This window comes from Phyllostomus discolor, chromosome X (assembly GCF_004126475.2).
Source record: "Phyllostomus discolor isolate MPI-MPIP mPhyDis1 chromosome X, mPhyDis1.pri.v3, whole genome shotgun sequence".
Taxonomy (NCBI): Eukaryota; Metazoa; Chordata; class Mammalia; order Chiroptera; family Phyllostomidae; genus Phyllostomus; species Phyllostomus discolor.
Genome location: NC_050198.1, coordinates 82,360,609 through 82,388,488, shown reverse-complemented (window position 1 = coordinate 82,388,488; position 27,880 = coordinate 82,360,609). Strand labels below are relative to the sequence as shown.

The following is a 27,880-nucleotide window of genomic DNA, read 5'->3' as shown; positions in this document are numbered from 1 at the left end:
TCAAAACTCCAGAAAAACAGCTAAATGAAATGGAGATAAGCAATCTATCAGACGCAGAGTTCAAGACACTGAGTATAAGGATGCTCAAGGAACTCCATGAGGACCTCAGGAGCATTAAAAAAATCCAGTCAGAAATGAAGGATACCCTACTTGAAATAAAGAACAATTTACAGGGAAACAGCAGTAGAGTGGATGAAGCCGAGAGTCAAATCAATGATTTAGAACATAAGGAGGCAAAAAACAACCAATCAGAACAAGAAGAAAAAAGAATTTTAAAAAATGAGGATGGTACAAGCAGCCTCTGGGACAACTTCAAGAGGTCTGACATCCGTATCATGGGAGTGCCAGGAGGAGAAGAGAAAGAGCAAGAAATTGGCAATCCATTTGAAAAAATAATGAAAGAAAACTTCCTTCATTTGGTGCAGGAAATAGACATGCAAGTCCAGGAAGCACAGAGAGTCCCAAACAAGATGGATATAGAGAGGCCCATCCTAAGACATCATAATTCCAATGCCAAAGGTTAAAGATAAAGAGAGAATCTTAAAAGCATCAAGAGAAAACCAGTTAGTTCCCTACAGTGAAGTACCCATAATACTGTGAAATGATATCTCAAAAGAAGCTTTGTAGGCTGAAAGGAATTGGCAAGCAATATTCAGTCATGAAAAGCAGGGACCTATAGCTAAGTTTGCTCTATCCAGCAAAGCTATCATTTAGAATTGAAGGGCAGATAAAGAGCTTCCCAGAAAAGAAAAACTAAAGGAATTCATCATTTCCAAATCATTATTATATGAAATGTTAAGAGGACTTATTTAAGAAAAAGAAGATAAAAACTATGAATAATAAAATGGCAAAAAATACAAATCTATTGACAATTGAATCTAAAAAAAAAACTAAGCAAACAAGAACAGAGACAAAATAGTGGATACAGAGAGCATTTTGATGGTTGCCAGGGGGGGAGGAGGATGTGGGAGAATGGGTGAAGAGGTCAGGGGATTAGGAAGTACAAATAGGTAGTTACAGAATAGCCAAGGGGATGTAAAGTACAGTATAGGAAATGGAGTAGCCAAAGAACTTATGGGCCTAACCCATGGGCATGAACAGTGGTGGGGGGATTGCCTGAGTGAGTTGGGGGTGCTGAGTGGAGAGAGGGCAAAGGGGGAAAATTCAGGACAACTCTAATAGTATAATTAATAAAATATAATTAAAATGTCAATCAAGAGACAATGTTGAAACTATGCTATCCTGAGAACTAGCCAATTGACCTATTTATGGCCTTAAGTTTATTATCAAGCAATTATTTCAGCAATGTAATAACAATAAAATTGAGCCATTTTATATGAGATTAGGGAAACCCAGAGTGCACCACAGGAGATGTGCTTTGCAATGGCGGGCAGAAGTAGAGAACTGGTGTTGACCCAAGTTATGCTTAGTATAAAAGCTCCTTTGTTGATTGTGATAAGAGTTCCTAATTTTTTTAGATCACTGGGTAAAAGGTTATATAATTCAGACTTGCCCTTCCCTCCAGACTACTGTGGTAACCAACACCTTCTACTTTTTAACTATGGTAGTTCCTGTACTGCAAAGCTATTTCCTATATGTCAGCCAAATTTGACTTTTAGAGTGGGGCAGGTAATTTGGCAAATCAGAAGGGAGGTGAAAAGAGGTAGTTTGGAATTAGAGCTTTTTTTCAAATAACCAAAAATTGCTGGCTTCTGTTTGACTTACGCTAAGATTCTAACCATTACTATAAAAGTAACAGACATTGTCCTGCACATTGTCCTGATAACTTTCACAGTGCATGTCAAATGCCATTGGGGGGGTGTTTCTCAATTATTTAAAGGGCAGTTTGTGCCGGTATTCTCCTTCCAACTACTATGACCCTGCTCCTATTAGCTTGCATTTAACAGATTGATTTCTTGCCTAAAATTAGCCGGATAATTTTATTTGGATTAATTTGGCAAATTAAAAATATATAGTTAGCTTGAGAATTCACCCACTCCTCAATCTAACTGCTACTTAAATATTTCCTGTGATATTTTTGCACTTTTGGCAGAGCATGTAGAAATCTGTGCAGGGGATGAAACAGTTAATTTCAGGAAAGTAGCACATGCACTATTATGAGTTTGTCACAGTGAATCCTGCATATGTGTGTGTTATCAACTACAATTGTCCTCATAAAATTAAATAAAAACATGTATTTATTATTGTAAGGTTCCAATTAAGGGACAGCTGGTGTTCTTATTACACTTGCATTAAATTGAACTTGTAATTTAGCTGTCCAGATGCACATTTTTAAATCAATATATAAAATTGCATTTGCTTTGTTTATTTCTTACTCAAAAATATCTGGGGCTCTACCTTTTGGCTCCTCCTCCCCTTCAAACCCCATTGAAGAAGGGAAACTATTGTCACATAACATTTCCTTTTCAAAGGTTTTTAAAGGGAAATAAATGATTGAAGAATTTATAGAAAAAAGAGGACCAAGGAAAGTAGCTGCTGAGTTTTCATTTCCTTTCGTTTTCTTTTATTTTCCTTTTATTTCTCCTCCCTCCCTTCCTTTCTTCCACTTTCCCTCACCCTCTTCCTTTATTTTCTATTTTGCCTTCAGTGTGAGCAGATATATTTACTGACTAAAGTCGTCTTTAAAATTACCTGTTTCCCTTACCTGTATCTGAAATGACTATAAGCGTACAGCTTTTTATCACAGTGCATTTCTTATTGGCACTTCAGTTCCTAAAGCTTAAAGAACTTTGCTGCAACCCACAGCCATCCTGGGATGTGTACAAGTTGCTGGTTTTTGCTTTTGTAAAACCTGAGTTTATGATCACCCTCCTCCCATTCCCTTAAAAATGAAACTACAAAGAGCCTTTTCAGAGGAAGCTGGGCCATCGAGTTTGGGGGAAAGGCGCCACACCCCCTGAGAATAAAGGCTGCGTTGCACTCTGTGAAAACCGTGTACTAATGAACGAAACACACACAGAATATATTTGGCGACGAAATAGTGCTAGAGGAAGAAAGTGCCTGTACTCAGAGTGCGATTAGAAGCATGACTTTTGGGCAATTTGAGGGGAGCACCTAGCAGGAGGCAGGAGGCAGTGGACAATCACAGGGCGGGAGTGGGCGCAGAGCGGGGCGGGGGGGGGGGGCGATTTCCCGCCAGCCTGCAGCTCCGAGCCAGGTGAGAGGGCGGCAGCAGTGCAGGTACGCTGCGCTACCTGGTCTGGTGTGGAGAGGCCCCAAGCCAAGCTCCTCTGCTCCTGTACAGGTGGGCTGCCGCTAGAGTTTTGCAGGAGTTGCGGTTTTGGCGCCCAAAGTCCCCTCACTAGCGCCATCCCTTTTGAGCGTGCTATCTGCGGAGCTCAGGGCACCGGAGAGCGAAGCAGGCGCAGGGCCCAGGTTGCTGGTGTCAGTTGGAGAGCTCTGCCAGGGGACAGCTGGTGGAGGGCACGCCTTTGACCCGGGCCAGGCAGGGTTTGGGCTGGGGTTGCCATGGCAGCGCTTGCCAGGCGGGAGACCCACACCAGCCAGCCTCAGCAAGGGCGCTGGGGATCTCAGAGGAAAGCTAGGAGTGGACTAAACCAAGAGCATGCAAAAGCGGGGGAGGCCAGCCCGTGGCTCCTCTGCCCGCCAGCACACGGAACTGCCCTGGGAAGGGTCCTCGTGTTTTCAAGAAAAAAAATATATTATTTCTTCTGGGCCTGAAAGTAGGCTTGCCAGAGCACAGGAGGGTAGGGGGCAGCGGGGAGTAGAGTGATTGTCACCTCCGTCCGGGAGTCCTCGTGTGCTTGTCTCTTGGCTTGGCATTTTATACCCTGCAGCGGCTGACTTGGAACCCGTTTGTACGTCCCAGCCACGAAGTTATGTAGGTGGGGCGGGCTTTAATTTGCTTATATCTAATGATTTCAGAGCCTCTCTTTAAAATGGCGGCATTCAGTATACACCCCTGCTAAAGGCTCTCCAGGCACCTGGGCCACCTCTCGCAGAGCTGCTTTTGCTTCTGTAGCTAACAGATGGCATGTGCCACTGTCGCTGCCACTGCCTCTGCCGCTGAGAGCAGGACCTTTTAGCCTCTGGGTTTGCTCTAGCAGCATAAGGTAAGGCTGGAGATGAGTTGGGGTTCGTGAGAGTGGCTGCCTTCCTAGGACGCTGAAGAAATAAAATGCCTTTTAAACTTTATTTTTCAAAATGGTAAATAGAAGGAAAAGTAACCCTGCAACTTTGTTGCAGTTTTGGGGCTTTGATCTTCCTCTTCTTCTTCCTGTCTTTTTTCCTACTTTCTTTTTCTTTAATTTCTTCATCTATGATAAATGGTATATATAGTAATTTAAACTTCTTGCATGGTGTATCATCAGCTAATGCGTTTAACAACCACTTTTACCCATGGTCATATTATATCACAAGCAATACCACAGCTTCCTTGCAGCTCTCGTCTTTTCCCGCTCTAGATCAACACGTTTGGGCAGCTTGCTTTTACTACTGGCATCTGAAGGGCATGAGGGTAGATTTTAGCAGATTATTAAAAAGGTAACTTTACTTGTTAACATTCACAAACAGGCTTTTATGGTAAGAAAACAAGATTAAATCAAGATGAGTAATGAAAGTAATTCATTTGTGTAGTTTTATCATTACTGTAGTAGATTTATGTGTTTTTATAACTACAATCTGTTGATTGGTATATATAGAGACAACAGTGAGAGTGAATGTATTGTGTTGCTGTTTAATTAAGGAAGTGTGTTTTAAAGGAGTTCTTATTTTCTTAGATGTTCTTAAATTGCTAGTATTTGTAAATGGGCATGGATCTTCACAGCCTATCTCTACACATGTATTGTGTTCATGGGAAAGCATGAATTAAAACAAACTATTCCAAGATTTAATTTTGAAATGATGTTGTCTCTATCTTGACTCCTTGGTTTGACCAATAAGTCTTTGCCTGATTACTGATATAGTGGTTGGAAAGCAGACTATTGAAATAGGTGTACAAATGACTAGACATGAATGCGTTATACAATTTATCCATGAGATTTTTTCTCTTCTGATGTAAAGTATACTAACAATAAGGCTTACCAGAGACCTTAGATTTTTCTGATTATATTCACATTTTCTCTTTTGCCTATGCAAATGTTTAAATACTTTTAAAATTTGTTTTATTTTTTCCAATATGCAATACTTTGGGGGTATGTCTTCATATTTATAGAAAGTTCCTAAACTTAGCCTAAAAGGACTTTTGCCCATAGCCCAGCTAATATTATAATACCCTTGTCCACTTCTTAACTTCTCTCCAGACAATGGAAGCTACTTGGCTGGAAGATTGTCCTGTCATTAAATTTAGCAAGCTTTTGGAAAGTGAGGAAAGGTAATTGTTTAGGTCATAATTGTTTAACAACTATTAAAGAACTGTGCAGTTTTCCCACCCAGTGAGGTGCTATAGTGTACCTAGAAAGAAAGAAATGAACTGTTTACAATAGAATTTACTATTAAATAAATTTTGCATCAGTTTTTCAGAAGATTGTTGAGAAGTGTATGGGGTAATTCATTGCTTCACATCTGAAAGAAGAGTTCCTGCAGGTAGAGCAATAGATACTTGCAGTTTTGCAAGGAATGGGGAGAGAGGTGACCAAAAGCAATTTCTCTCAATTTTAGTGATTACATATTTAGAACTGAGTTCAGCAAGCTTTGCTTCCTGATGTGCTTGCTGCCTTGTTTGCTGAAATACTTCAGATTAAATGCATCCTTTGAAAAAATTGAAAATACTAAACTTTAGGGCCTGAATAGACAAGCTAAACTAGTATTAGAGACCTTAGAAGGAAATTTGGCCGGTTAACGTCCTGCAGCTCCATATAATGATGAGACTGGAGACTCTGTATGAAAACGTAAGTGAAAGACTTTGTAAAAATATTTTCAAGGGAGAATTAATATAGTTCTGGGCTAGAGGTAGTGATTACATATTATGCTCTACTTCTAAGAGCTACTTCATTTCTCTAATTTCTTATGCTGCTTTTAGCACTCATAATGATTACCAGGACTGTTATAAAGTACTTTTCTTTTCTTCCACTGTCCATGCCAAGCATTTCACAACAGTTGCTTTTTAAGGGGGATAAAACCTCTGATTATGAGCTGGTATCCAAAGTATCTTTGGTATTCCCTTGCACCCACCCTTTACCTAAGCAATGCTTTGTACAAAGTAGGTACTTAATAAATGTTGACTTAAAAATGAATAGTTTATAAATTCACAGAGTAGCAGATTTTGTGCACAGCTTTTAATTTAAACAGAAGACATTGTTGGGTACTTGCAAGAACCTAAAAATTTAAAGAAGATTAGAATGTACAACCCCTTAATTGCCTGAATTCTATTTGCCTGAAATGAGTTCTCTTGCTTTTCATTTTACATCTAGGCACTTGTGTAATTCATCCTTTTGACCAGTAGGTGCATTATTATTGGCCCAGTTCTACAATATGAAAAAGTAATCACAGCAGCTTGGGAAAAAAAAAAAGGTTTTGTCTTTTGAGGCTGTACACTACTGCACGTGCTGGAACAGTGACACTCTCTTGGCTGCTGTGCAGATGCTGACAATATAATTTGAAGCACAATTTTGTTCTAGGCCCACTTGTTTTTATACAAGTGAGAGGGAGTGGAGGAGGAAAAAGGTGACAAAATTTTCATTCCTAAAATGTTATACTTAGTCAGCTTATAATACAATAAATTCAGGAAGGTGGCTAGATTTTTCTGTTTTGAAATAAATAATGTTGTCTGAAAAGATTACAAACAAGGATTGGGGCCCAGCAGACAAGAATTAAGTTATAGTACATGTTTGACAAGTAATTTGATCTTGTAATTAAAGTTAGATAATGGTTGTTGCCATGTTAAAACTATCAAGTGTCTGAAAGAACATGCAGGCTACGCTCACCTTTACTTCATCAAGGTTCTTCCATGCTGTTGCGTTTTCTCATAACAGTGTCTAGTAGGTTGAACAGATGGATTTTCCCTCATTATAAATGTGTGTGATTTCAAGAAAATAGAAATAAGAAGTTTTGTTTCTTTGTGGGATTTTTGTGCATCTCCCAAGGTGTGATGTGGTTCTCACTTCAAAAATAGAAAGAAACCTGTGCCTCAGATAAAATGAGGTAGACATTTTCCCACTATGAGAACAAAATTATTTGGAGCACAGAGTTTAATTGTCAACCAACCATACAATAAACAAATGCAAATTATGACCAAAAAGAAAACCATTATATCTATATTATTGTGGGCTTTTAGATCTTAAGGAAACCAGGGGGCTCCATGGCATCCTACTCTTCCTGAATGGTTATATATGGCCTCAGAATAGCTAAATGACAATGATGGAAAGGCAACTTTGACAATTAGGATAAATAATGCATCAATTACATTATCAGGTGTTAATAATATCCATGTGACTCAAAAGAGATCAGAAAAGATACTTTTCCAGATCATTTTGTTCAAACTCAATATAAATCTATCATTTATTATTATTTTTATAGGGAACTGTTTTTATTTTATTTTTAAGATTTCATTTATTTATTATTAGAGGGAAAGAAGGGGAGGGTCAAGTCAAGGAACATGTATAAAGGACCCATGGACAAAGACAACAGTATTGGGGGCAGATTGAATGTGGGAAGTGAGGGCTGGGTAGGGAGGGAGAGGGACGATATTGGGGAGAAAATTGGGACAACTAATTGAACAACAATAAAAAAATAAAATTAATAAAATCTATGAGGAAAAAATCCATCATTAGTTCTACTTCACACTAAATTGAGTGACACTTTTTAAAAGATTGATGGGGAAAATAATATAACATGAAAAGTATTTTTATTTGAGAAATAAAAGTACTACTACTTTATCTGGGTACATACACACAACACAAGCACATACATGCGTGTCCAAATTAGTTGTCATTTTAGAACAATTTATACACCTATGCATTGATTTCTCCCTGGAGTTTTATAGAAAAGTACTTATATTTACAGAATTCTTCCCATTTTAAGAAAGAAAGAAAAAAGGTTCACAATAAACTATAATAAATATTTGTATTAAGCAATGTCTCCCAGACTCAGTAAAAGAGCTGGGGCTCTGAATATTCAACTACAGGCAGTGAACTTTCAGAAAAAGGATGCATTGTTGAGAACTGAAAAAGAAACAGAAATGAGAGGAAACTTGATTTAAGTGTATGTGTGTGTTTGTGTGTGTGATGTAGATATAGATATAGGTATATAAAATGTACCTGATTATATATGTACACTACAAATTCATATATATGCATATATATTATTTATATACATGAACACATATATTTGCATACATATATACATGACATGCACTATATATTCTTCTATGTTTATGGATTTTTATTTATAATATTTATATATTTATTTTATGTATAGGCAAATAGATGTTTATATTTTATATATCTATGTATATGATGCTTTTCAAGAAACTCAAGCATAGTAATCCCCAAATTCATTATTTTTATCGGAACAAAGTGTTAAAAAAAGCTTGATTACAGTTTTAAGAATCAAATAGGTATGCTCATTAAAACATGTCCACTCTCAAGCCGTAACATCAATCAGCATTAAGTTGGCTCATAAGTAAGAGATATTTGTTTCTACTTTTAGTCAGTTTAGTGGGTTTTTAAAAAATCCTCACAGTAGGTGAACTACAAACAGCCCAGAAAGAAAGGGCCTCCAATTGAGAAAAGCAGCCTGAGCAGAAATTCAGAGGGTACACACTAGAGAATTCCAACAGGGCTTAGAACGCAGGAACATCCTAGAGACTGACTTAGCCGGATCTTGTTTTCCATTCTGGATCACTCAGATAGGCTTAAAATTGTCCCCTTTAAATTCATTGAATCCTGCACTTCTTGGCCTTGCCCAGAACTGGTGTGGAAATTTGAGAAAGGTTTTTTCAGGTTCATTCAGGTTTCCCTAAATGCATCAGTAACTCTTTATTAGGCAGGTTACTGGGTGTCCTTAGCTCATAGCCCTAGTGCTTAGTACATAGTAGGCTTTCAGCAAAAGTTTGTTAAATGAATTGAAGAATAGTTCAATGTTTCTAACTTCATCTTATATTTTATGAACATCCTTCCCCTGACTTCAGGTAGCAGTATCTCTATTTCTTTTTGACAAAAAAAAATCAACAACAACAACAACAAAACAGACTGAACACTAGGTTGAATATCCTGCTGGAGGCCACAGTAGCAACTAACTCTTTAACAACTTCAAGGAAAAGCAAGCAATGTCAGTCTTTGGGATGAGGCCTTTAGGATTGACCCCAGCTATTTTTCTGTCACCTGCAGTTGCATTTGGTAAATCTGTTCTACATACAAGGGACATCAGTCTTCAACAAGAAGTTATGTAGAAAGAGTTCTTTAAACTGTTTTACCAGATAAAAAAGGAATGAAAATAAGAAATACTGTGACTTATATGTCTCATGTCATATATAGTTTAGAAAGTGATGAAGTCACAGACAGAAACCAGAAAGGACACTGGGAGCTGTCTCATTTTCAGTCAAACGCTGATTGCCCATTTAGAGGTTGAATTTGCATAGGTTTTTGTTTACCAAGATACAGGTAGGAATAGTGCCTCTTTTTACTGTATCCAGAAAGCAAAGTCTACACAGTAGAAGAGACAAGAGCTGCCATTTCAGATCCACCACAATTATCTTTTGTGCCCAGAGAACCATTGGTCTTTAGGTAGAGTTTTTGCAGTCCCCCCTTATGTGGCAGTATGAAGAAAACAAACGGGATTTTTTAGGGGGGTGGCTTGTTAGCAAAATGAGAGAGTGAAAGAACCAGAGAGCTTGCATTTCACCTTTTGTTTTATAGTCTTCAACCTTTACATGGGAAAACAAAACAAAACAAAACAAACAAAAGCACTGTGTATAATATTAGCTTGGGTATGTATCTCATAGTATAATTTATCAGTTATTTAATGCTTTACAAACTGAATAAATAAGATCATCACATAATATTAAGGTGGCTGATTTATTATGGCTGGATTCATGAACTATATAGTAGTTTTTCTGAGTTCTATTAAAAATATTATAGAGACACATTCAAAAAGACCCACAGCACAGTGATGGAGATCACATTTCACCTCAGTGCCTAAGTGGAATTTGCATTTGTCCTGTGAAAAGTAAGCATTCAATAAATGGTTCAATTATGGTTGCTATTTGTTAAAGGGTGCATTGATGTTTTTCAAAATTTTGGTGTCTGAGATCTATGAGGATCCCAAAGAAGGGGTTTGTATTTTGTTTCAAACATGATTTTGGAAAAAATTTAAACTCTCAACTCCTTTATGTCAGCATTTTCCCTAAGTAACTTGATAACATGAAGAAAAACCTTATTAGCTCACCCAGAAGTATGAAGTGAAAAATAGCACACATTATAGGGTCACGTTTTATGTTTAAGGGCTTCAAAATACAAAAAAAACATGAGGGTGGGCAGAGGTGTTGTATAATCCGATCTGTTTCATGAATACTCACAGCGGCGGTCTCAGCTGTCCACAGAGGCTATGACAATAAGCATTCTGTTGGCTTTCTGAAGCTACAGTCTGAGCTGGACTCAGATTGACAGGCACCCCCGAGAGAGGGCATTTTTTTGTTTATTTGTTTGTTTATTTGTTTTGGAGAAAGACCTATGGTTTTGACTGAACTTCTGACTAGCCAACTAGCGGCCTTGCTACCATGTATTATCCTCTTTCTTAGAAAGATAAACTTGGTTTGGCTGGGGGTCTCATTTAGACATACTGAGAGATTCAGTGTAGCAATAATATGAGGGCACAATACTTTTGCTTTCTGACTGGAGCTCCCCCTCCAAAGATCTTTTGTGACTAAGATGACAGGCTGGAAAAGTGTGACATAGGGCTTGACATTTTACAGTGTTGGAAAAAAACTGAGAATACCTCCATGCGTTGTGGAGACTGTGATTATGATGATGATGATGATGATGATGATGATGATGATAAAAAGGATCTAAAATGTGCAAACACTTTGAGGTTTCATAAGTTATGTTGTGGGAATAGTGAGAGAGAGGGAGAGTGCAACTCTAAGATTAGTTTCTCTTCTCATGAATATTGTAGTCTGCTGTTCTGTCTTACTAATCAGGCGCATGAAAACTGTGGTTTTGAATATAAATTCTAAATTAACAGGTAACAGCTAGCTTACCTAATGTCTGATTCTAAACACTTTTATTTTTATTAATGGAGTCTATTCTTCCTTTATTTCTTAAAATGCAGAAGTTGGAGGAACTTGTGTGACCTGCACAAAATAAAATTTTTTGGTAAAAGTTACATTTTTCACTTTCAAGCCCACATTATATAATAAGCCTACTATTGCCTTCCATCTATCCCCAAACAAATTTTTGTTATATTTTTAGCTATGAAAACAATTCAGAAAGAGGCACTCATAATTGGTGAGAAGCAATGACAGGAAATGCTGGTTGCATAGGCATCCTTCATAACTTAGGGAGGCTACAGCTGGCTGATTTGCTTTTAACTTCCTGTTTGGGGGCTGTTTGGGTCAAAAGTAGCAGTGTTTTCCATATAGAGATTTTTTTCTTTATTCTGTAGGGTTACAATAAATCTGTCACTGTACTGTGTGTTTTGTATATTTTATGGACTGTATCATTTGGTTCAAGTTTAATTTGGAAGCCAGTGCTTTTACAATCAAGATTCTATTGGCCCTCCCAACACACACACACACACACACACACACACACACACACACGTGCAGTTTTAGGATCTGGGATTATATCAGCTTTCCAAAGTTTATAGCTCTACTTACACAATAGTGATTGCTGAGGAGGGAATTTCCTGCCAGCTAATGACTGGTTGGAAGGGCCAACAGTCCAAATCCAGGGAGAGACAGCCATTCATTAAGTGCCACCAAAGGAGACCAGGGCACTTTTATCATGAAGTGGTGAGGAGAAAGTGAAACCACATTCTGTCTTTTAAACAGCCTAGAGTAGCATGGGCAGACTGAGAAATGGATGTGGTGCCTACTGGCATAGAAAACTGAGCTTCTTTTTGACAGGAACCAACCAGCCTTTCCATAAATTGCCAAATTAAGACTTGGGTGAAGAGGGCATTTCATTTAAGTTGATGACCCAGTAGAGAGGGGGCAAATAAAGATAAGGGCCTTGACTTGCCAAATATTAACTGCTTGAAAATATCCAACTCACAGCTACCTTAAAAACCCTTAAGGTCACGTGAATGAATTTATTCATTAGTTGTACAACTGATCATTGCTAAAATGGATAAGAATTGAGGAATGGAAAGAATTATCTCTGTTCAAGGTCAGTCTATTAACAGGGCACAGATATTCCTTTTCAATTCCCTAAGATAATGAAGGAAAATTATGTACATAGAGAATGCCTTGCTTTTTCTGGAAGTATATTTAAAGGCTGTAATATTAACCATTTAACCTAAAACATGCCCAGGAAACAGTTTTATCCCCCATATAATTCTTGCCTGCTATAAAGCAGCTGAGGTGTAAAGATTTTGGCATTGATTTAGAGCAAAAACAGAATAAAACCAAGATTAGGTTCACATCCAGGAATTCCTGACTTCCTGGCCTGTCCTTCACTCCCTTAGTTTCCTGAGCATTTGATTTGCCAAAATGTTAAATGTTTATAAAAGATAGACATCTGTTCTAAGATCTTTACTAAATACTTCCACACAAGGAGGTTGTGTGATGCCCCCTCTCAAGAACTTGGCTAGGTACTTTACCTTGAAATTGTAATTTCTTTCATATCTTCCAAATTTGGTGAGGGATGGCAGGAGTGACCGGATCTCTAAAATACAGGCAGTCATTAGAGTCCAGACACCTGGATTTCTTTATGGGATTGAGTGACCTGTCACATGCAGAGCAAACCAAATCTTAAGTTTCATTTTTGGGTCTGGAAAATGTCATTATATACTTTAAATATTCAGTAATCCCAGGATTGCTCATCATTACCAGTTCACAAAATAAAGGAGTTTTCGGAAGTTTAAAATACTCTACAAATGAACTCTACACTCATTACTATTGTTATTAGTAGTTGATGCTTGGAACAGATTTAAAAACAATATGGTGACTAGATGAACTAAAAAGAATATTTTAAAACATGACTTTATTTGTGAATATTCTTGAATTTGAATGTTAAGATACATTAAAATTTTGCTAGCTCAAATTAAAAACAATATTCTGAATAAAAATGTTTTAGAGTAAGAACAAACAAGGTTTTTCTAAGTCAATGTCCTATTGGCCTGAATATTAAACTCATTGATAATTAATAACACAGATTCATTTAAATAATGATCGCAAAACCGTAGGAGTTCTTGTTCTAAGAGGTTACATACCACTTCCATCTTCTTGACATTATTATTTTGTAAAGTAAACCCTTTCTTTATAGGTTGTCCAAAAGCATTTCAAGCTGATTTAGGTTCATTTACCACAGTCTGTAGTAGTGGCATCAAAATGAATTAACATTTACCCTTCTGTATGTATAGCCAACAACATTACTTTGTAGTATTGGAAAAGCCTGTTTTTCTTTCTTTCTTTTTTATTGTTGTTCAAGCACAGTTGTCTCCACTTCATCCCCTCCCCCTCCCACACCCCAACTACCCTTACCTACCACCCTCAATCCTACCCATATTTGGCTTTGTCCATGGGTCCTTTATACTTGTTCCTTGACGACCCTTCCCCTTCTTTCCCCCGTTATCCCCTTCCCTTCTGGTTACTGTCAGTTTGTTCTTTATTTCCATGTCTCTGGTTGTATTTTGCTTGCTTATTTGTTTTGTTGATTAAGTTCCATTTATAGGTGGGATCATATGGTATTTGTCTTTCATTGTGTGGCTTATTTCACTTAGCATAATGCTCTCCAGTTCCATCCATGCTGTCACAAAGGGCAGGAGCTCTTTCTTTCTTCCTGCTGTATAGTATTCCATTGTGTAAATGTACCATGGTTTTTTGATCCACTCATTTACTGATGGGCACTTAGGCTGTTTCCAGCACTTGCCTATTGTAAATGACGCTGCTGTGAACATTGGGGTGCATAGGTTGTTTTGAATTGGTGTTTCAGGGTTCTTAAAGTATAATCCCAGCAGTGGAATCACTGGGTCAAAAAGCAGTTCCATTTTTAATTTTTGGAGGAAATAGCATACTGCTTTCCACAGTGGCTGCACTAGTCTGCATTCCCACCATGGTGTACTAGGGTTCCCTTTTCTCCACATCCTCACCAGCATTTGTTTGTTGATTTGTTTATGATGGCCATTCTGACCAGTGTGAAATGGTATCTCATTATGGTTTTAATTTGCATCTCACTAATGGCTAGTGATGCTGAGCATCTTTTCATATGTCTCTGGGCTCTCTGTATGTCCTGGTTGGAGAAGTGTCTGTTCAGGTTCTTTGCCCATTTTTTAATTGGGTTGTTTGTCTTCATGGTGTGGAGTCATGTTGAGTTTTTTGTATATTTTTTGAGAACAAACCCTTGTCTGAGGCATCATTTGCAAAGATATTTTCCCATATGGTTTGTTCCCCTTTGATGATGTTTTCTTTAGCTGTGCAGAAGCTTTTTATTTTGATGAAGTCCTATTTGTTTATTCTTTCCTTTATGTACCTTGCTCTAGGGGACATATTGGTGGAAATATTGTTGCATGGAGTATTTGAGATTTTCCTGCCTATGTTCTCCTCTAGGACTTTCATGGTATCATGACTTATATTTAAGTTAAAAAAGCTTATTTTTCTATCACTGTAGTTTTCAAGTAGTGAGCAAAAACTCATTAGTTCAAAATGAAATCCGTTTAGTAGATTGTGTCTTGCATTTCTTTTAAACAAAATTGAGTAAAATAGACAGTAATAAAATATATCATGTAGTAAGCTTAGGTATTTTGATGACACAGTTATTTTAGATCCATGCACATATGTACTTAAGGATGCAAAATGTATTTCTTACTATTTGTTGCTGTCAAAGGCTTAAAAGCCAATGTTTTAGATGTTATTTCACACTAAGGCAAAAATGTTTTTCCTCCTTTTTTTGAAGGCAAAGTGGGCAAGGGGTGTTGGGGTCTTGGGTACTGGTATACAGTTTTGTTGGTTAAGTACCTTAATAGTTATTTATGTTTTTCAAACTGAGAAGTAAGACATATTTCTATGCTAAGTATGTTATAAGATTTAATATCTACAGTATTTTATAGTTCTGAGGGGATGCACATTATGCAAGTATTATGTATTTACTTAATGATATTCTTAGATAATGAGACAGAAAATAATGCTAGCAAGTAACAGAAGCCAAAAGAGGATGTCCTAGAAAAACAACCAAAAATCTTGGGGTGGCTAGAGGTGAGGTGCTTCTAATAGCAAAATAATTGTCAAAAAATTTGAATGTAGAAAAAAATTGCACCTTATTTTAGCATGAGTTAAATGTAAGTCAAAGGAGTTTAAAAATTAGTTTTGGCTTTTAGAATTTGAAAATGGTCAATGACATGAGAATGTTTGCAAGAAGAAAGTTGATTTTTAAATAAATATAAATATACAAATTTACTATACATTGGAAGAAAACCTGTAAATAGCTTTTTGTGCATTGAACAACGGTACACATTAAAATGAATTTAAAAATTGTGGATGGGAAGCATAAGGTGAGAATCTGTTAAATATACAGATGGGAATGATCATATACAAATAATGATAACAATAATGATCATTATACAAATAATGATAATAATAGCTACATGGCCTTTCTAATTACTTTTTTGTACTGATGAGAGTTAAGCCTGGTAGTAGGAAAAAAAAAACAACATTCACTTCCATGAAGTACTGAGTATAATCCATTGGGAGATTAGAAGTATCCTTAGAAGTCTGTATAATTTGTGCATATTCATTTGATTTAAATAATTGTTAGATGGGAGGAAAACATTGCCTTCTGAGGTACTGTTATATCTCTAGTGGGATCATTAGGATCTCATCCTCTTCCTCCACCCCCAGTTTCCTCCCTGTTCCATTAAATCTTTTTTTATCATTGGACATGTTGACTTTATTCCCAAAGGTCTCTTTTTGTGGACATGCACCAGAGCCTTAAAGCACTGCTGCTTTCTCAACTTGGAAAATTTGAAATGCAGTTAGGCTTTTCAGTATAGACATTTAAATGTTAAAGTTAAGTTATTGCTCTGAAAGTAAAATATAATCTCAGTTTTAATGAGTTGGTAACTAAGCTCTGTCATTGTAAATTAGTTATTTCCCTCTTCATATAAACCATATTTACAACTTGTTAAGAATAGAAAAAGATTTACACATTTAGTTGCATGATTAACAATTTATGAAATGAGAAGTAAAACAAATTAAGCACCATAATAAAGTGTGACCTGTCACCAAAAAAATGTATATACATTAATATATACATATGTATGATGATAAAAACTAAAAAATGGTGATAGGTGAAACTGTATATATTTCCAGATCCTGGGAGTGATAGATTTTAACTATTCCTTATTCTGTTTGTTAAAGCTGTCTAGAAAGTACTAACATATATGATTTCAGGCCAGAAGATAACTTTGCCTATAGCATCTATTACACTGTAAACAACATTTACAGAGTAGCATAGAGTAGGTGGAATAAGGTGTGGAAAGTTTATACATGAGTTACTCAGGATTTTCAGCTGCAGCAAGCATGTGGCTGGTTGTGTGTTTTAGGCAAACAAAATTAGTCATTGGTTTAGGGAGTTGGCTACATTTTTTAGTTTAGTCTTCTGGGTTTTTGGTATAGAATACTTGGCAAATTAATAGTGATAAGAAACAGCTATGTAAGAAGGTGTGTTAAAGTAAACTAAACCCCAAACTGTCATTCATTTCTCAGCATTCTAGCTTTAGTTAATCTGTTTGTGAAATATCATGATAATTTGTGTAACACATCTGCTATTTAAAACTTTAAGGTATACACAGAACTCAAGATCTTTGATAGGTGAGTTTATTTTATTTACTGTGAATAAAAATTATTTTTGGAAGACAATGACACTGTAAGAACAAACTCTCTTCTAGAATAAAGAAGGAAGATGGAAAGAAAGAGATGCCACATTTGCTAGTCTTTTGCTTAACTATGGTGTAATCTCATATACCATATTCCTTATTTTCGTAGAACCTTATTGGCCAAAAGGAAACTAAGATGTTGGTATTGCTTTTGGCAAATTTCCCCCTAACTGGTAAGTAAGAAAAACCCATTGGTTCCCAAAACTGTAGCCATTAGCACTTTCAGGAATCCTGAAATGATTGGACCCCATAAGGAGAATAAAAGCCTGATAATCTCAACTCCAGGAGAGGAGCTCTGGCACATATTGTTCCTCATGTTGGGTAAAAATTCAAATAAAACAAAATAAAAGATAACAGAACTTTCTTGAAATGAGAGGTTTGTTTGTTAGTTTGTTTTAAGTGAAAATAATTTGGGTTTCCTTGGATCCCTATAAAAGGAATGTAATGACACACACATCCAGACTTTTGCAACTTTATACTTTTAGCTTCCTGGAGAAGGACAGACTTAGGAAATAGGAAGTCAGAAAACAAAATCAACAGCCATTGCTTTTCTATCATTTTGGGTCCTTTTCTGATTTGCTTGGTGTAAATAGTGGCATAGAATTTAACCACATGATATGTCAGAGGCCTGTGACTTCACTTGACACTTCCATATGCTAGCAAGACCAGACAGGGTGACATCAGCTCTTGGAATTCTTGGGTGTCAGGTTTTACTACCACCTTCACCTCCAGGAACACATCATACTTTTAAATAAATATTAATATCTGTAGGCAGGAGTTTACATATGGGAAAATGTTTGAACCTACATTTTTATACCCAATAAAAACATCCTATAGTAAATATTTATTTAGTCAGCTGACATTTATTGAATAATCACTGTATACTATATGCTCTAATATGTGCTTTCATTTTTTTATGACAAGATTTTATTTAACTGTGAAATACAATTGGTTCTAGCCAGGCAAGTATTATATTTGGCATCTAATAGGTATCAGGCTAAGATTGCACCTTCAATTCTTTGCTCACATTTTAATGCAATCTCAACCCTCAAATACACAATAATTTCTTTCTTCTTAAATTTTAATCATTGTTCAAGTACATTTTTCTGTCCTTTACTCCCATTCCAGTCCACCCACCCATCCTTCCCCACCTCCCTCCCATTTCCACCCCCCCTAGTTTTTGTCCATGTGTCTGTAAATCCTTCCCATTCTCCCCTGAAATTCCCTCCCCTCTCCTCTCTGGTCACTGTCAGCCTGTCCTCTATTTCAGTGTCTCTGACTATATTTTGCTTGTTTCTTTGTTTAGTTGTTTAGGTTCTTGTTAAAGGTGAGATCATATGGTATTTGTCTTTCTCTGCCTGGCTTATTTCGCTTAACATAATGCTTTCCAGCTCCATCCATGCTGTTACAAAGGGTAGGAGCTCCTTCTTTCTTTCTGCTGCATAGAATTCCATTGTGTAAATGTAGCATAGTTTTTTGATCCACTCATTTACTGATGGGCACCTAGGTTGCTTCCAGCACTTAGCTATTGTAAATTGCACTGCTATGAACACTGGGGTGCATAGGTTCTTTTGGATTGGTGTTTCAGGGTTCTTAGGATATAATCCCAGCAATGGAATTGCTGGGTCAAAAGGCAGATCCATTTTTAGTTTTCTGAGGAATTTCCATAATGTTTTCCATAGTGGTTGGACCAGTCTGCAGTCCCACCAACAGTGCACTAGGGTCCCCTTTTCTCCACAACCTCTCCAACACTTGTTTGTTGCTTTGTTTATGATGGCCCTTCTGACCAGTGTGAAGCGCTATCTCATTGTGGTTTTCATTTGCATCTCTCTAATAGCTAGCGATATTGAACATCTTTTCATGTGTCTCTGGATCCTCTGTATGTCCTCCTTGGAGAAGTGTTTGTTCAAGTCCTTTGCCCATTTTTTAATTGGGTTGCTTGTCTTCTTAGAGTGGAGTAGTGTAAGTTCTTTGTATATTTTGGAGATTAAACCCTTATCTGAGGTATCATTGGCAAATATGTTTTCCCATATGGTTGGTTCTCTTTTTATTTTGATACTGTTTTCTTTAGCTGTGCAAAAGTTTTTTATTTTGATGAGATCCCATTTGTTTATTCCTTCCTTTATGTCCCTTGCTGTAGGGGACATATCAGTAAAAATGTTGCTGCATGAAATATCTGAGATTTCCCTGCCTATGTCTTCCTTTAGGACTTTAATGGTGTCAGGGTTTATATTTAAGTCTTTTATGCACCTTGAATTTATTTTTTTGTAAGGTGTAAGTTGGTGCTTGAGTCTTTTTTTTTTTTTTTTGCACGTAGCTGTCCAGTTCTCCCAAGACCATTTGTTGAAGAGGCTATTTTTACTCCATTTTATGTTGCTGCCCCCTTTGTCAAATATTAATTGACCATAGAGACTTGTGTTTATTTCTGGGTTCTCTGTTCTTTTCCACTGGTCCATGTGCCTGTTTTTATGCCAGTACTGGGTTGTTTTGATTACAGTGGCCTTGTAATAGAGTTTAGTATCAGGTATTGTGATCCCTCCTACTTTACTCTTCTTTCTCAAAATTGCAGCAGCTGTTGGGGTCAGTTATGGTTCCATATGAATTTTTGAAGTGTTTGTTCTATGTCTGTAAAATATGCCATTGGTACTTTAATAGGTATTGCATTGAATGTGTAAATTGCTTTGGGTAGTATGGACATTTTGATGATATTAATTCTTCCAATTTATGAACATGGTATATGTTTCCATTTGTTTGTCTTCCTTGATTTCTTTCTTCAGTGTTATATAGTTTTCTGAATACAGGTCTTTTACATCCTTGGTTAGGTTTATTCCTAGGTATTTTATTTTTCTTTTTGCTATATCAAATAGGATTTGTTTCTTGATTTCTGCCTGTGCTGTTTCATTGTTGGTGTATAGGAATGCCTTTGATTTCTAGATATTGACTTTGCATCCCACTGTTTTGACAAATTCATTTATTAGGTCAAGGACTTTTTTGGCTGAGTCTATAGGATTTTCTATGTACACTATCATGTCATCTGCAAACAGTAACAGTTTTGTTTCCTCCTTTCCAATTTGGATGCCTTTAATTTCTTTTTCTTGTCTGATTGCTGTGGCTAAAACTTCCAGTACTGTATTGAATAGAAGTGGTGAAAGTGGACAGCCTTGTCTTGTTCCTGATCTTAGTGGAGAAGTTTTTAATTTTTGCCCATTGAGTATGATGTTGGCTGTAGGTCTTTCATATATGGCCTTTATTATGTTCAGGAATGCTCCCTCTATTCCCACTTTGGTGAGTGTTTGTATCGTAAATGGGTGCTGCACCTTATCACATGCTTTTTCTGCATCTCTTGATATGATTATGTGATTTTTGTCTTTGCTTTTGTTTATGTGATGTATTGCATTTACTGATTTGCAAATATTGTACCATTCTTGCATCCCTGGGATGAATCCCACTTGGTCATGATGTATGACCTTTTTAATGTATTGTTGGATGTGGTTTGCCAATATTTTGTTGAGGATTTTAGCATCTATGTTCATCAGCAATACTGGCCTGAAGTTTTCTTTCTTTGTTGTGTCTTTATCTGGTTTTGGGATTAGGATAATGCTGGCCTCATAAAAAGAGTTTGGGAGTCTTCCATCTTTTTGGATTTTTTGGAATAGCCTTTGAAGTATAGGGGTTAACTCTTCCTTAAATGCTTTGTAGAATTCTCCTGTGAAACCATCTTGTCCCAGTCTTTTGTGTGTCAGGAGTTTTTTTTATTACTGCTTCAGTTTCATTTGCTGTTATTAGTCTGTTCAGGTTTTCTGCTCCTTTTTCATTGAGTTTTGGAAGATTATATTTTTCTAGAAATTTGTCCATTTCACCTAGGTTTTCAGATTTCTTGGCATACAGTTCTTCATAGTAATTTCTTACAATCCTTTGTATTTCTGTGGTATCAGTTGTCGTCTCTCCTCTTTCGTTTCTGGTTGTCAAACACACAATAATTTCTTCATTGTTTAGTCATGTTATCTTCATCATTTGGGGACCATACCATGACTTCATGACCATAGCCTGCCTCTCGCATCAATTATTTTCTTATAAGTCAAGCCAACATTAATCTCCTATGCAATTTCATAGAAAAAAGACTTGTTTAGTTACCTGGTGGGTGGTGCTACAGTAGAATAGGATATACCAGAGAATGCACTTTGGATGCAGAGTGAGGAGTCAGGAGTGTAAAATGATGTTGAGTGAAAGTGCTGAAACAGTCATGTAGAAAATTCTAGAGCAAAGTTGGATTATACTTGTTCAGAATGCAGAGAAAATAACAAAGCAACACCTTGTGAGTCAGTCTTTTACCCCTAGGAGTAACCATGGCAGCCTAAGGAGAGCACCAGAAGAGGAATCTCTTTGTGTCACAGAAGCAAAGGAGAATATAAGTTTCTAGAAGAGAGGGTCAATCAACAAATACCGCATGAATTTAAAAAGTTGAAGCCACTGGTTATGATATTTAAAAGGTCTTTTGTGACATTTTAGAGGCCAGAAGCCAGTTAAGAGATTAATAAAAAGTTGGCATATGAAAGTTGTAAGATTACTTTTTTGAGATATTAGATGATTAAGGATTAGAAATTTTGCAACTTCACAAGGAAATAGGATCAAGGTAAGGGATAGTTTTGTTGCTTTTAAGGTAGGAGTGACTTAGATGTGCTTATTGGCTGACAAGGAGGAAGAAGTGAAGCAGGATTTGATCTTTGACCCTATTTTTACTTATCAAATGTAGAGTATAGGAAATATCTCTAAATCACCAAATATGTATTGAGTGCCTACCCTACTTGCCCAGTATCTCTGTTAATACAAGCAGTGTTATTGTGCAGTCTAATTAACAGCTGTGCTATTTATTCTTTTTTGCTGTTAAGGTACAGGATTATGGTTGTAATAAAAGAACCAGGATAGATGTACACCAAAAAAATAGTGGAATTCAGCCAAAATAATAGATAAGATCGTTTTTGAATGCCTTTAGAGAGGAGACAGTGCCACTGAATTAGTGAAAATGTGACTGGCATCTTTCTATAGGTCAGGCTCAACAAAAATAAAGACAAGATGGGGAAATCTATTAAAAATGAAGATTTAAATATAACTATCAAGAGTGTACTTTTATTCTATGATTTCCCTCTAGGCTAAATTTCAGTGTCAGTTCTTCATGAAGTTAGAAACTTTAACATGAAAAACATCTTCCCTGTGTGGCATCTGGCAACTTCAGTGTTTTAGGAATTTTATATTTTAACATGTAATATAAAAAAGTAAATTTCAGGTCCAGATTCACTTCCCCTCATTTCAATCACCCCTCCCACTCTCTTTTCCAGAATATGTTTTGTTTTTCCTTTCTCAGAAGCTGATGATTATTTGTACAAAATATCTATAACATAAATCTTATATTTATTGTCTACATTAATGTTAATTCTACTCAAAGAGAAAAATTTGCTGCTTAGAAATTCTTAGAATCCTTTTTACTGTTAAAATGAAAATGATGCAAATTTTGTAACATGCTGAAAAACTTAAATTTTTGAAGTTATTGTAGGGTATTATCATCTAAACCAGCATTTCCCAATTGTGTTTATTTCACCACATATTCCAGGAGGAGGGGAAAGTTTCTTAGGTGGGATGCCTGTGAATTTATGGTTACAGACAATATCACATCCTAAGGATTAAATGATTAGTTACACACCCCCAATTATATATAAGTATTTTTATTTCAGCTTTTGTATTTTTATGCTGCATTTCAAGTTACTGTGCAAACATTACTGATAATATACTGTTGATACAAATTTAAAAATACTCCATCAAGAGGAATCAAAATAGTTTAATAACATTTTTTTGCCAAGTAAAAACAGTGCACAAAATCAGCAGTAACTTAGATTAAATGATTCCCCCATTCCAGGGAAAATGTTTCTTAGGTGTATTTATAAAAACTATTGTGAAAATTTTGTTTGTTAATTTCTTTTAAAATTTTATTTATTTTATTTTAATTGTTCAAGTACAGCTTTCTGTCTTTTAATCCCATCCCAGCCCACCCCCAGCCCTCCCCACCTCCCTCCCATTTCCAGCCCCCCCTAGTTTTTGTCCATGTGTCCTTTATACTTGTTCTTGTAAACCCTTCCCCTTTTACCCTGAAATTCCCTCCCCTCACCCCTCTTCTCATTGTCAACCTGTTCTCTATTTCAGTATCTTTGCTTATATTTAATTTCTTATTTGTGATTTCTAGTTTAAACTTTTCCCTTATCATTTTATACTGGAGAAAATAGATTTCTGTAGTATCCTACATGGAGAAGCAAGCCAAATGGTTTCACATATAAGTTATTGAGGATATCTTTTTACTTTAAGTAAAAATATTCAGCAAAGCCAAACTTATAATAATAGCATAAATGGGCTTATTAAATCTGTGATCAAGAATTTTCAACACTTTGCTTTAGAGTTGGAAGGATTGCAAAGGAAAGCAAGTTCATATGGTTGATTTAAATTCAGGCTATTTTTGATGGAATTAAACAGCTTCATAATCAAGTCATGAAATCTACGCATTTCTTAACTAATTAATTTAGTATGATATCTCTTCAAAGTCCTTGTTCCATGTTGCCAATTAACTACACCTTATACGCATCTCAGCTCCTTTTCCAGGGTCAGCTCTTTGGTATATTACTATCACAGTTTTTTATTGTATACAGTAACGAAATTGAATTTGCAAATGGATCATTTTGTGTTTGAGTATCAATAATAACACATTCTCAGAGTCCTTTTGCTTAGTGCAATTATATTTTTAACAATGGGATTTACACATTGAAATTAAGATAATTAAATGTATTAATAATTACTAAAATTAAAATGTATATAGAAAAATATATTTTCCCAAAAGTTTACTGTGTTATCTTTGTTTCTGTGTGTATGATTAATATTGTCATAAATACCGACAAAATGACAACTTGTTTGTTGAGCTTAGAATGGAAAAATTCCAGCAAAGACGAAAATGAGTGATGAGAGAGTATTTCCAAACAAACCCCTCTTAAAATGGCTTTTCAGTAAAAGCCTTTGCCTCCACTTCTGCCCAGCTGCATTAAGTTGAGAGGAAAATTTACTTAAATGAAGCCAAGTACATTGTCTTTCTTTCTTTTTAAAATTTAAATATTTTATTGTTTGTGCTATTACAGTTGCCCATGTTTTCTCCCCTTGCCTCCCTCCACCCAGCCCACCCCCTCAACTTCCACAGTTAGTCCCCACACTGTGTCCATGTCCATGGGTCATGTATATATATATATACCTTGTCTTTTTCACAGCTAGGGAAGTCAGCTTTTGTAGGACTTGCTACCTTTGAGAGGTAGTCATTCACTTTTTTCAGATTCAAATTCTATTTGATTTTTCTTGTGTATATTAATCAAGGAAGCTTCCTCCTTTTTCAAAAGGTAAGCTTACATTTGGCTCTTGACCCAAATCTCAATTTCTGGTATAGCATTAATATTACTAAATACCCATGTTCACATCCAAAGCCTTGTAGCATATTTTCTTGGAAGGAATTTGATTTTTCCAATATTCTAATGGAAAATTGTAGCATTGTATGTGCAAACCAGTTGGCAAAATAGGGGAAGGAGGCCAACTTATCAGGCTCCAGTCAGCAAGCTATACAAATTCATATAAAAAACAATGTCTGCAAAAATACATGGAGAAAAGTCAAGAATACCAGTTTTGTGTGACTTTTGCAATTGACTTTTACAGCATATCAACTCTGGCAATCTTCAAAAGCAGTGTGCAACAAAGAAATCACTACATCTATAACCTTGGAAAATGGTTGTGTCTATAAAATATACTAGACATTGTGCCTTCTTTTTGTTTGAAAGCCATTTTACAGACTACATATTTCTTAGAAGTTTATAACAGTGCATCCGAATGATAAATGTGCCATAACACATACACACAAACACACACAGGAACCGTTTTCTTTTTAATTTATTATTCAGTTACAGTTGTCCCCATTTTCACCCATTACTCTCCCCTGCTCTATGCACATCCAACCTCCCACATTCAGTCCTGTCCTCATTGTCTTTGTTCATGGGTCATTTATACATGTTCCTTGATCTAACCCTTCCCCTTCTTTCCCCTTGTTATCCCCTTCTCCCCTCCCCTCTGGTCACTGTCAGCTTGTTCTTTAATTCCATATCTCTGGTTCTATTTTGCTTGCTTATTTGTTTGGTTGATTAGGTTCCACTTATAGGTGATTTCATATGGTATTTGTCTTCCAACACCCGGCTTATTTCACTTAGCATAATGCTCTCCAGTTCCTTCCATGCTGTTGTGAAGGGTAGGATCTTCTTCTTTCTTTCTGCTGCATAGTATTCCATTGTGTAAATGTACCACCATTGTTTTGGTCCACTCATTTACTGATGGGCACTTAGGTTACTTCTAGCACTTGCCTATTGTAAACAATGCTGCTATGAACATTGGGGTGCAGAGGTTCTTTTGAATTGGTGTTTCAGGATTCTTAGGGTATAGTTCCAGCAGTGGGATCAGTGGATCAAAAGGCAGCTCTATCCTTAGTTTTTGCAGGAAATTCCAGAGTGTTTTCCACAGTGGCTTCACCAGTCTGCATTCCCACCATGGTGTACTAGGGTTCCATTTACTCCACAGCCTCGCCAGCTCTTGTTTGTTGATTTGTTAGTGATGGCCATTTGGACAGTTGTGAAGTGGTATGTCACTGTGGTTTTAATATGCATCTCTCTAATGGCTAGTGATGCTGAGCATATTTTCCTATGTGTATGGGCCCTCTGTATGTCCTCCTTGGAGAAGTGTCTGTTCAGGTTCTTTGCCCATTTTTTAATTAGGTTGTTTGTCTTCCTGGTGTGAAGTTGTGTGAGTTCTTCATATATTTTGGAGATCAAACCCTTATCCGAGTTTCCCATGTGCTTGGTTTCCTTTTCATTTTACTGATAGTTTCTTTATCAGTGCAGACATATTTTAATTTGATGAAGTCCCATTCATTTATTCTTTCTTTTATGTCTCTTGCTCTAGGGGACACAACAGTGAAAATATTGCTGTGTGGAATATCTGAAAATTTCCTGCCTATGTTTTCCTCTAGGACTTTTATAGTGTTGTGACTTATATTTAAGTCTTTTGTCTATCTTGAGTTTATTTTTGTGTATGATTTAAGTCGGTGGTCAAGTTTCATATTTTTGCATGTAGCTATCCAGGTTTCCCAACACCATTTGTGAAGAGGCTATTTTTACTCCATTTTATGCTACTGCCTCCTTTGTCAAATATAAATTGACCATAGAGGTTTGGGTTTATTTTCGGGCTCTCTATTCTGTTCCATTGATCTATGTGTCCACTCTTATGTCAGGACCAGGCTCTTTTGGTTACTGTAGCCTTGTAGTATAGTTTGATATAAAATATTGTGATCCCTCCTACTTTGTTCTTTCTGATAATTGCTGTGGCTATTCAGGGTTGTTTACGGCTCCATATAAATTTTTAAAATGCCTGTTCTATATCTGTAAAATATGTCATTGATATTTTAATAAGGATTGTGTTGAATCTATAAGTATGGGCATTTGATGATGTTAATTCTTCTAATCCATGAACATGGTATATGTATCCATTTATTTGTGTCATAATTTCTTTCCTCAGTGTTCTGTAGTTTTCTGAGTACAAGTGTTTTAATTCCTTGTTTAGGTTTATTCCTAGGTACTTTATTTTTCTTGTTGCTATAGCTATGGAAATTTTTTCCTGATTTCTGTTTCTGATATTTCATTGTTGTACAAAAATGCCTTTAATTTCTGAATATTGACTTTATATTCCACTGTTTTTCCAAATTCACTTACTGGGTTGAGTAGTTTTTTTTGATGGAGTCTATAGAGTTTTCTATGTAAACTATCCTGTCATCTGCAAACAATGACAATTTTACTTCCTCTTTTCCAATTGGGATACCTTTTAATTATTTTTCTGTCTGATCACTGTTGCTAGAACTTCCGATACTATGTTGAATAGAAGTAGTGAAAGCAGACATCCTTGTCTTGTTCCTGATATTAGTGGAAAAGATTTTAGTTTTTGCCCATTGAGTATGATGTTGGCTGTAGGTTCTTCATACATCGCCTTTATTTTGTTGAGGTATGCTCCCTCTATTCCCACTTTGCTGAGTGTTTTTATCATAAATGGGTGCTGTACCTTATCAAATACTTTTTCTGCATCTCTTGATATGATCATGTGATTTCTGTTTTTCCTTTTGTTTATTTGATGTATGACATTTATTGATTTGTGAATATTGTACCATCCTTATATATCTGGGATGAATCTCACTTGATCATGGTGTATGATCTTTTTTTTTTTTTTATTTTTTTTTAAAGATTTTATTTACTTATTTTTTTTAGAGAGGGAAGGGAGGGAGAGAGAGAGAGAGAGAGAGAGAGAGAGAGAAACATCAATGTGCGGTTGCTGGGGGTTATGGCCTGCAACCCAGGAATGTACCCTGGCTGGGAATCGAACCTGGGACACTTTGGTTCCCAGCCCGCGCTCAATCCACTGAGCTACGCCAGCCAGGGCTCGGTGTATGATCTTTTTTAAAAAAGATTTTATTTATCTTATTTGTAGACAGAGGGTAAGGGAGGAAGAAAGGTAGGGAAACATCAATGTGTGGTTGCCTTTCACATGCCCCCCACAGGGGACCCAGGCATGTGCTCCAACTGGAAACCCAACCAGCACCCCCCTGGTTCGCAGGCTGGCAGTCACTCCACTGAGCAACACCAGCCAGGGCTGATATTTTTAATGCACTACTGGATGTAGTTTGCCAATATTTTGTTGAAGATTTTAGCATCTATGTTCATCAGTGATATTGGCCTGTAATTTTCTTTCTTTGTTGTGTCTT

At 36.4% G+C, this 27,880-nt stretch overlaps 1 protein-coding gene across 7 annotated transcripts in view; it reads left to right on the top strand.

Moving 5' to 3' along the window:
- The first annotated feature begins 3,826 nt into the window (after positions 1 to 3,826).
- The window catches only part of MBNL3 (muscleblind like splicing regulator 3), a 127,115-nt gene continuing 103,061 nt past the window's right edge, over positions 3,827 to 27,880 (top strand). For 5 of the 7 annotated variants that reach the window (XM_036016702.1, XM_036016706.1, XM_036016705.1 and 2 more), the window contains exon 1: positions 3,829 to 4,094. The gene's annotated coding sequence lies outside the window, so the exon portion shown is untranslated. Of the gene's footprint in view, positions 4,095 to 27,880 lie in introns of all 7 variants that reach the window. The other 2 variants (XM_036016703.1, XM_036016704.1) reach the window with 2 other exon arrangements.